At 37.6% G+C, this 8,691-nt stretch overlaps 1 long non-coding RNA gene across 1 annotated transcript; it reads left to right on the forward strand.

The window, feature by feature from the left end:
- Positions 1–3,198: 3,198 nt before the first annotated feature.
- On the forward strand, positions 3,199–7,390 carry LOC140608366 (uncharacterized). The gene is made up of 3 exons (XR_012010379.1): positions 3,199–3,314; positions 5,501–5,617; positions 6,970–7,390. It is a non-coding gene; the product is annotated as an uncharacterized lncRNA (long non-coding RNA).
- Positions 7,391–8,691: the final 1,301 nt, after the last annotated feature.

The following is an 8,691-nucleotide window of genomic DNA, read 5'->3' on the forward strand; positions in this document are numbered from 1 at the left end:
CATTGAAAGATGAATGGATAAAGAAGATGTGGTTTATGTGTACAATAGAAAATGCCCTTCTTATTCACCATTTTATTCAGGCAAACACTTATTACTAAGTGTCAAAATCTGGGCTGGTACTGAGGTTAGTATTACAAGTAAGGTATGATCAGTTACGTTAAGAAGCCTGCCCAGTGAAGGTGAACCAAAGAAGTAGATAATTAGAATTAATCATGGGAGCCATGAAAGAGTGCTGCAAGGACTTAAAATGGCAACTAAGTCTGTGATTGGGAGGGGAGGTGGATAGGAAGTGCTTACAGAGAAAATTACAGTTGAGTTATGTCAGGGAGGCTAGAAGAGGAAGAGGAAAAGAAGGGAGTGTGGGCGCTGGGAGGCATTTGGTGTAGAATTCCTTGAAAATCCTTGAGATTCGTATTCAGTGTATTTACTTGTGACCCTGTAAGGTGAGCAACACCTTCTAGTTTGCCCAGGACTTGTGAGGTTATAGTAATGAAAGTCCCGAATTCCATGGAACTTCTCAATCCCAGTGAAATCAGGGTGGTTGATCATCCTACTTTTACAGAGTTAAAATGGGACACAACAGAGTTACAAAGCAGATGAAGGGCTCCACAAGCTTTGTTAGCATTAGGGTCAAGACATGACAAAAGTATGTTTATTACTGCTTAAAAAAAACATTTCAGTTTAATTTTTTCTTTGTTGTCATAAAAGCTAAACTCTAGATGATTTCCAAATATTCAGTTGGTCCCGATAAACAAAAAAAAAGTAAAACAAAACTCTGATTGATCTTAGGATAGTTAGTCTAATAGCACTAGCCAAATGTGACCCTTATCACTTAGTTCCTAAGTACCTTAGGGACCTAAGTATCTATTAAATAATTATATTAATACATAAATTATAATTATAATAATATTATGATAAAATAAGTATTATAGAGAGTATGTATGTTGCTACAATAAAACACATCTATAATTTGGGAGTATAGAAAATGGAGATCTTCTAAGAATTAAAGTAGTAAAAAAAAAAACAACAAAAAGTGCTGATGGATATTTGTAGAAGTGTCTTGTCCTAAAAGATTCATATTAACATGTGAGATTTGGGAAATATGCAAGCTCTATCGAAATGATTAGAAAGTATATTCAGGTCTGAAGTGTAGGATTGCTGAAACGTAATAGGTTAACTAAGAGTCTGGTATGGGCATGAAACTCAGAAAGATGAATGCTAACATTTCATTATGTCTCTGGAATCCTCAGTGGAGAGAGAGCATTGTTCAGTTAATTGACATTCCTAGTGGACAGCATTTACCAACTACCAACAACTTTGCTCTGATTTGACTTTCCATGAACGTCCTTCGTGAGAAATTGACAGCTGTCATACTTAAACTATAAGCTTCATATAGCCTTCTTTTCATCTTATGGCTCTTTGCTTTTATGTTTGGTTCAGTTTTGAGTAATTAGAGATCTTGAGTCTGGAGTACTGTGGACCAGGGTGCTATGGGCTGAATTGTATCCTCCCCCAAATCATATGTTGAAGTCCTAACACCCTACCTCAGAATGTGACTGGATTTGGAGATAAGGTCTTTAAAAAGGTAATTATGAAGTCTAAATTTAAAATTTAAGTATCTAAGTGAGGAGATCCCTGGGTGGCTCAGCAGTTTAGTGCCAGCCTTCGGCCCAGGGCGTGATCCTGGAGACCTGGGAGTCCCACATCGGGCTCCCTGCATGGAGCCTGCTTCTCCCTCTGCCTGTGTCTTTGCCTCTCTCTCTCTCTCTGTGTCTCTCATGCATAAATAAATTAAATCTTTAAAAAAAATAAATATCTAAGTGATATTATATTTAAAAATGTTTTTTAAAGGCAATTATCATATGATCTCATTCAAATATGGAATTTAATAAACAAAACAGGGGATCATAGGGGAAGGAAAGGAAAAATAAAGCAAGATAAAAATCAGAGAGGGAGACAAACTATAAGAGACTCTTAACCATAGGAAACAAACTGAAGGTTACTGGAGGGAAGGGGGATGGTGTAATTGGATGATAGACATTAAGGAAGGCACATGATGTAATGAGCACTAGGTTTTATTTAAAACTGATGAATCACTGAACTCTATGTCTGAAATTAATAATACATTATATTTTAATTGAATTTAAGTAAAAAATTGGTTTTCAGTAAATTAAAAAAAAACTAAGAAAAAAGAACACTTTAATTTTGTTAAATCTAATATTTACCAAATATTCTTGACCGGGGAATTTATTTTCCTACAAAGTCTCTTAAAATCCAGTACAATAGGGATCCCTGGGTGGCGCAGCGGTTTAGCGCCTGCCTTTGGCCCAGGGCGCGATCCTGGAGACCCGGGATCGAATCCCACATCGGGCTCCCGGTGCATGGAGCCTGCTTCTCCCTCTGCCTGTGTCTCTGCCTCTCTCTCTCTCACTGTGTGCCTATCATAAATAAATAAATAAAAAATTAAAAAAAAAAATCCAGTACAATAAGTATTCTGTTAAAAATGTTTCAGGAAAAACTCATCTATTAGCATTGGTACTCCAAGTTGCATTACTGAATGGAAATCATATTCTAAGGTTGTCAAAAGGCACAAACTTCCAGTTATAAGATAAATAAGTCCTGAGGATGTAAAGAATAGAGTTGTGATGACAGTAAACAACACTGTGGTATATATTTGAAAGTTGCTGAGAGAGCAGACCTCGAAAGTTCACATTATAAGAAAAAAAATATAACTATGTGAGGTGATGGATATTAACCTGACTTATTGTCATAATCATTTCACAATACATACATAAATTAAATAATTATGTTGTACACCTAAAATGAATGCAATGTTATAAGTCAATTACATTCCAATGTAAAAAAAGAAAGAAAATAATAATAATTAATGACAAATTTAAAAATTTTAGTTTGGTAATAAAGTACCAACAATATTATTAGCCCATGAGAACGTGGGCCTAAGTGTCTCTGGAATAAATTGATGACATATGCTGTTTTCCTTTGGCCAGACTGTCCTACCATACTTGTCCCCCCTTGGTCATATTTCAAAACCCTTCTCAAGTTTCACCTTCTTTTGCAGCCTTTCCTAATCTGTTTACCTTCCACTATCCACCATAGGATATACTTGATCACACTCTTTTCTGGATTGTATTCTGGTATGTGTAATTAGTGTCATTTTGAATTGTATTTATTTGGTCACATTGTTATTTCTCCTCCTAGACTGGGGGACTCTCAAGGACAAGAAGTGTGTCACACCCATCTTCTATCTTTGCCACAGAGCAGAGTGTGCCACAGAGCAGAGAGTCTGACACATGGTGAGTGCTCAGTGAAGAGTAGAACAATATACCATGTCCTAGTTTGTGACCAATCCTTTGATGCTGTATTCCCTGACCATATTATGTGGCCTATATCTTCAATCATATTAAGCTCATACAATAAAACTTTCTTCTCTATAAAATGTTCTAGAAAAGAGGGCCACATCCTTTAAAATCACTAAGCAGTACTGAGCATCAGTTGGAGCTGGCAATGATCATGTTTCAATGATAGAAGCTCCCATTTATTATACTATGAGCCAAGTCTGTGATAAATGCTTTGCACACACTATTTCTATGTAATAATGACTTCTATTGGTTCTCTGTTGCCTTCATTTCCAAACAAAAGCACAAACACTAGTGAAAACACAAGCTGAGCCGAGAGGTCTTGTGTGGGGAATTTTGAAGAAATGGGTGGTGAGAAAGAATAATTTTCTTTTCCTATCTATATTTGAGACTTCCCAGGCGAGCAAGAGGTACACACCATGCTGTACCCCATAGGATAGAAAAATTTGGCTTCTGTATCATTTACTGCATAATTGCCTAAAGAAAAAAACGATGCACATCTCTCGGAGATAGGAGTAAATCTTTCTCATTAATTCATGTACTCATTATCTCATGTACTCAATTATTATATGAAGATGAATAAGATGTGATCCTTATTCCCTGGGAACTCTCAACCAGGTGGGAGAGATGGGTATTACCACCGCAGCACATGTTAGAAGACATCTTGGAAAAATGAACTTCATGTTACACAAGCCCAGAGGACAGAGGCCTTAGGAATGTGTCTTACCTAAGCTATTTTTTTTAGCTCCAGAGTAACTTCTTGTTGTATCCTTATTGAGGCTTTTGTAATCTTCAGTTTCTTTCTCTCATTTCCAGCATCCAACCTATCAGTGAGTCTTATTGTTTCTGGCTCCCAAATATCCCAAATTAGCCTATTACATTCCATCTCCACTGCCACCACCCTAGGCCCAGTTGCCTGGACCACTGCTAATTTTTGTATATATACCCCATCTCATCCCCCTGAAGACCGTTTTCCACACAGTAACTTCTTTGCTTAAAAACTATCCACTTGTTTACTGTCACAGTTAGAATAAAATTCATATACTTATTAAAGTCCACAAAGGACCTCTGATCTGTTTCCTACCTAGCTCTCCTATCTTATTTGTATGTTATTTGTTTTTATCTTTGTGCCTTGAACAAGCTTATTCTTGCCCCAAGGCTTTAGCATTTATAGTTCTTTCTGCCTGGAAATATCTTTCCCAGGTTCTTTGTCCTGCTGATTCCTCCTCAGGTATAACCTCCAAGGACAGGTTTTATTGAAATCAGTACTCTCTAGTCAACCCCCTCCATTTCTCCTTGATATAGACATCATAACACCAGCATCTGAAGATACTTATTGGTTTTCTTGTTTCTTTCATGTCTTCTTCTACTAGTAGGCATGATCCATTGACTATGACAGGGAACTTACTGTCTAACTTATGAATTACATTATCCCCAGTTCCTAAAACAATGTCTACAATATAGTCTGTGCAAATGAAATATTTTCTGAAGACATGGAACAATAGAAAATATTTTCATGATCTTCTGTAGACAGTGGTACAAAAAATAGAGTGGTGGTGCCCACTTCTAGAACAAAGGGCAAAACAATATCTGAAATCCACTTCCTAAATTTCCCCCAATTCAGGAGTCACTGAATATTGAAATGATAATTTATATACTGTTCAACAAATGACAATTACAGTCAGGAAAAATGTGTTAGTTTGGGTCCTTTTATGCCTTGAGATTACATTAGAAGAGAAAATAGATTCTCATTAATGCCTTTGGGCACTTCAGAAACGGAATCCTCTTTGGTATCATTCAAAGTAGTAAAAATTGGGAATCCATTCTGTTCTGGAATTAACAATAACATAATGAAGCCTTTGTAGCATGGAATGGAAGACCTGCTGGACCCAGGGGTTAAAAGAAGTTAGAGAGAATATGAGACAGAACCCAGAAAAACATCTTAGTGGCAAAAGAAGTAAAATGTCAATTCTTGTACATTACTTGTGACCTGGCCTCTCTGGGTAACTCAAGTACCCTGGGGAATACATGTCTGGTGTCAGCTTTATATGACAGAATTATCTTTCTACAGGATCCAATGGGAAAATCATGTCAAGTGGGTTTTTTTTTTTTTAATGTTCCAGAACAAGAAAGAACCACATGCTGCCATTGATCCACTGTAGACTGTCATGGCGGAGGAAGTACTTGGGAGACCCAGCACGTTCTAAGAGAAAATGTGAAGGGCATATATGAGATTCTGAGTATGAAAGCACTTAGAACAATTTTGGTACTCACTATGTGTTTGCCTTCCTATCTCCTCCTCTATCCTTTTCCTTTCAATTAATTGATGCATGGAGTATAGGAAAGATGACATTCAACATGATACATATTTTATCATTTATAGATAAAATAAAAATTATTTTCTTCTGAATGGTATGGGCAAAATGGAAATTTCCTTTGCACTAGTTTTCAAATAGAATATATTTGAGCATGTTCAAAGTTAATACTTTGTATGTACTTTGTGACATAGAATAATTGATTTTATAATAAAACAACAATCATGATTATAATGGACAGCCTATCACCCTCCCACATGTACAATAACCATAAAAGCTGCAGTATCGCTGGTAAATAGAACAATGTTCGGCACATAATAGGTACTAATCGAATATTTTGTGGCAGGCATAAAAGGACAAAGAGCTTCCTCTTTCTCCTTGGCATAATCTTGCTGGTGGAGACAAAGTTGGAGTGATCACCTCTGGAAGGAAGAGCAAAAGAACGCCTGAAATCCATTTCTGCACCATTAGGGCACTATTATTACTATTATTTCTTCTTTAAATACTCTGCATTTCCTTAGCATATTCTACTTTTATATACAATATATGTAATCTTCACAGCCCTCTTGTGAGGCAAAAGTTCCTCTCTTTCCCACTGCTAAAAAAATTACAATACAATGCATTTAAATAACTTGCCTCCTCCCTCCACCAATTTGTGGCAGACTCAAGATTAAAGCTGTGATTTCCTGACTCTAATCAAGTGGGCCACCTAAGGGTAGCATATACGTTTCAAAGAGAGGACAAATAGGCTGTGGAAGTCAAGATTTTTGGAGAAAAATAAAAAAAGCTAGTGCTAGGATTTTTAAATAGTGATGAAGAGCAGCAATAAATTCTGGAATTATCTTCAGAGAAGTGAAGGCTGAGGCAAATGGTTAATGGTGATATAAAAGGACGATCTGTGATTATTATAACAGTGTGATGGGTCATAAAGAAAAAGGAAGATGCTCCCATCTTTGCTGGGTACAGAGTTAGAAGGAACAACTCTAGTTGAAGGTTACAGATATTTAAATAAGTAATTCTGGCCAGAGCTATAGGTAGGAGGAGAATATGTCCAAGGGAAGATTACAAGGCCACCTTGGGAGCTAACATGGTGTTGCTGGCACTGGCTTGAGCTCCCCTGAAAGCCCCTCAATCCATCCTTCTTATGGCCCAGATCCAGCAGAAACACTGCCTAGTTAGTTTCTTTACTCACTAGTCAAGGTTTAGCCACCATGAAGTCCAGACTTATCGCAGATTTGACAGTGTATTAACCTGGAAATTGCTTTTTGTCTCCCTAGGTGTTTATTGCTGGGCATTAAAGTTACAAATTATGATGACACGAAATCAGAAGGGACAAGTCATCTGCCTGTGTGCCTGATAAGATGAATACTTATGCTGAAATATCCTGGCATTCAGTGAAGATTCGTTTGTCTACATGACCTCCTGGCCATTTGGATTCTATATATTTAATAGGGTTAAGCTCTCTCCTGCTCCCTACACTATCACACCAAAATTTTCAAAAACACTTTCTTTTTTTTATTAACCTGATAAAAATTAGGACTTTGGGGGCATCTGGTGGCTTAGGTGGTTAAGTGTCTGCCTTCAGCTCAAGTCATGATCTGGTCTGGGACAGAGCCCAGAATCAGAATCCTCGGTCAGTGGGAAGTCTGCTTCTCCCTCTGCTTCTCAGCTACCCCCCGCCCCTTCCACATCCTGCTCACATTGTCTCTCTAAAGTAAATAAATAAAATCTTTTAAAAAAATTAGAAGAATTTTTAATTTTCAAGTCTTTTAAGAAAGCAAAATTAATGCAATGCAAATTGAAATATCTAATTAATAAATTTAACAACAAGCCCAAGTAATTTTGTTACATAAATTAACCTGTTTATCATAAGCTAGCAATGTTTCATGTGGTGGAGCTTCTAATGCTCTTTCAAGTCCTTCATCTTCTGATGGCAGACTTTACTGTGACAGCAGAAGTTATGTTCGTAGTTCCGGGCCCCACTGGCTACAGTTTTCACACAGGAACCACAGTACCAGACCCCCACAGCTTGTCTTTTCATTTTGGTTTTGTCACAGGAGGAGCAAGTGTACTTGACATGCTGGCTTACTTCAATCTTCTTCAGCATTTTCCTGAGGAAGGCATCATAAGGGGTCCTGTATTTGCTGACAATTCTGACCTTGCTGTGTTCTGCTATGTCGCTATAAACTAGGTCTGAATCCTGGGAGCTCAGAAATACTTGCATTCGGTGGTCTGGCTGGAGTGACTTTCTCAAAACACACATCTGATAATGCCACTTCCCAAGTCAGGGAGTGGGACATAACTACAAAAAACGTAGAACAGGACTCAGGTTTCTTGCTTGACATTTATGGTCTTTTGGAATCTGGATCGAATCCCTTCCATGCACCTCAAGTTTAGTAATATTGGAAAGACTTGGTACAGAAACTAAGCTGGATTCTCTTGATTCCTGCTGTGCCTAGTGCAGGCTGTTGATGCAAGGTAGGTGTTCTTTGTGTGCTCACTGAATGAACGTATAAATAAGAAGTACAGGCCAGTTATATGGCCATGTCTTTCCCTGATACCTCGCTTGCATTGCTTATACAGCTCTCTCCATTCAGAAAATCTTTACCTATCATTTCTAGTTTCATTTTCATCCACTATAGTCCTATCTGCCCATGGTCCAGGTCAAATGGCTCCTCCCAGTGAGACTTCCCTACATGTTAGAATTCATCTTTCTCCTGTTTTCTGAATCCTCCTTATGGGTATTGTGTTTATAGCACTTCTTCATTCTACCCTAGATTTTAGTATCTGCTGTACATATCTACTTCTGCCCCACAGAATGTGAATCCTGGGAGATAAAGGGTGACCTTTGCATCATTCATATTACTTTGAGCATTATAGGATCTAAATAAATTTTATTTAGGTAGAACTCTTGCTTCCTGCATTAACCTTCTGTGTTCCCCCAACTTCTCACCTCAATTCTCCATTTTCCTGAATTCACACCTTGCTATCTTGTTTTG

Source organism: Canis lupus, chromosome 17 (genome assembly GCF_048164855.1).
Source record: "Canis lupus baileyi chromosome 17, mCanLup2.hap1, whole genome shotgun sequence".
NCBI lineage: Eukaryota > Metazoa > Chordata > Mammalia > Carnivora > Canidae > Canis > Canis lupus.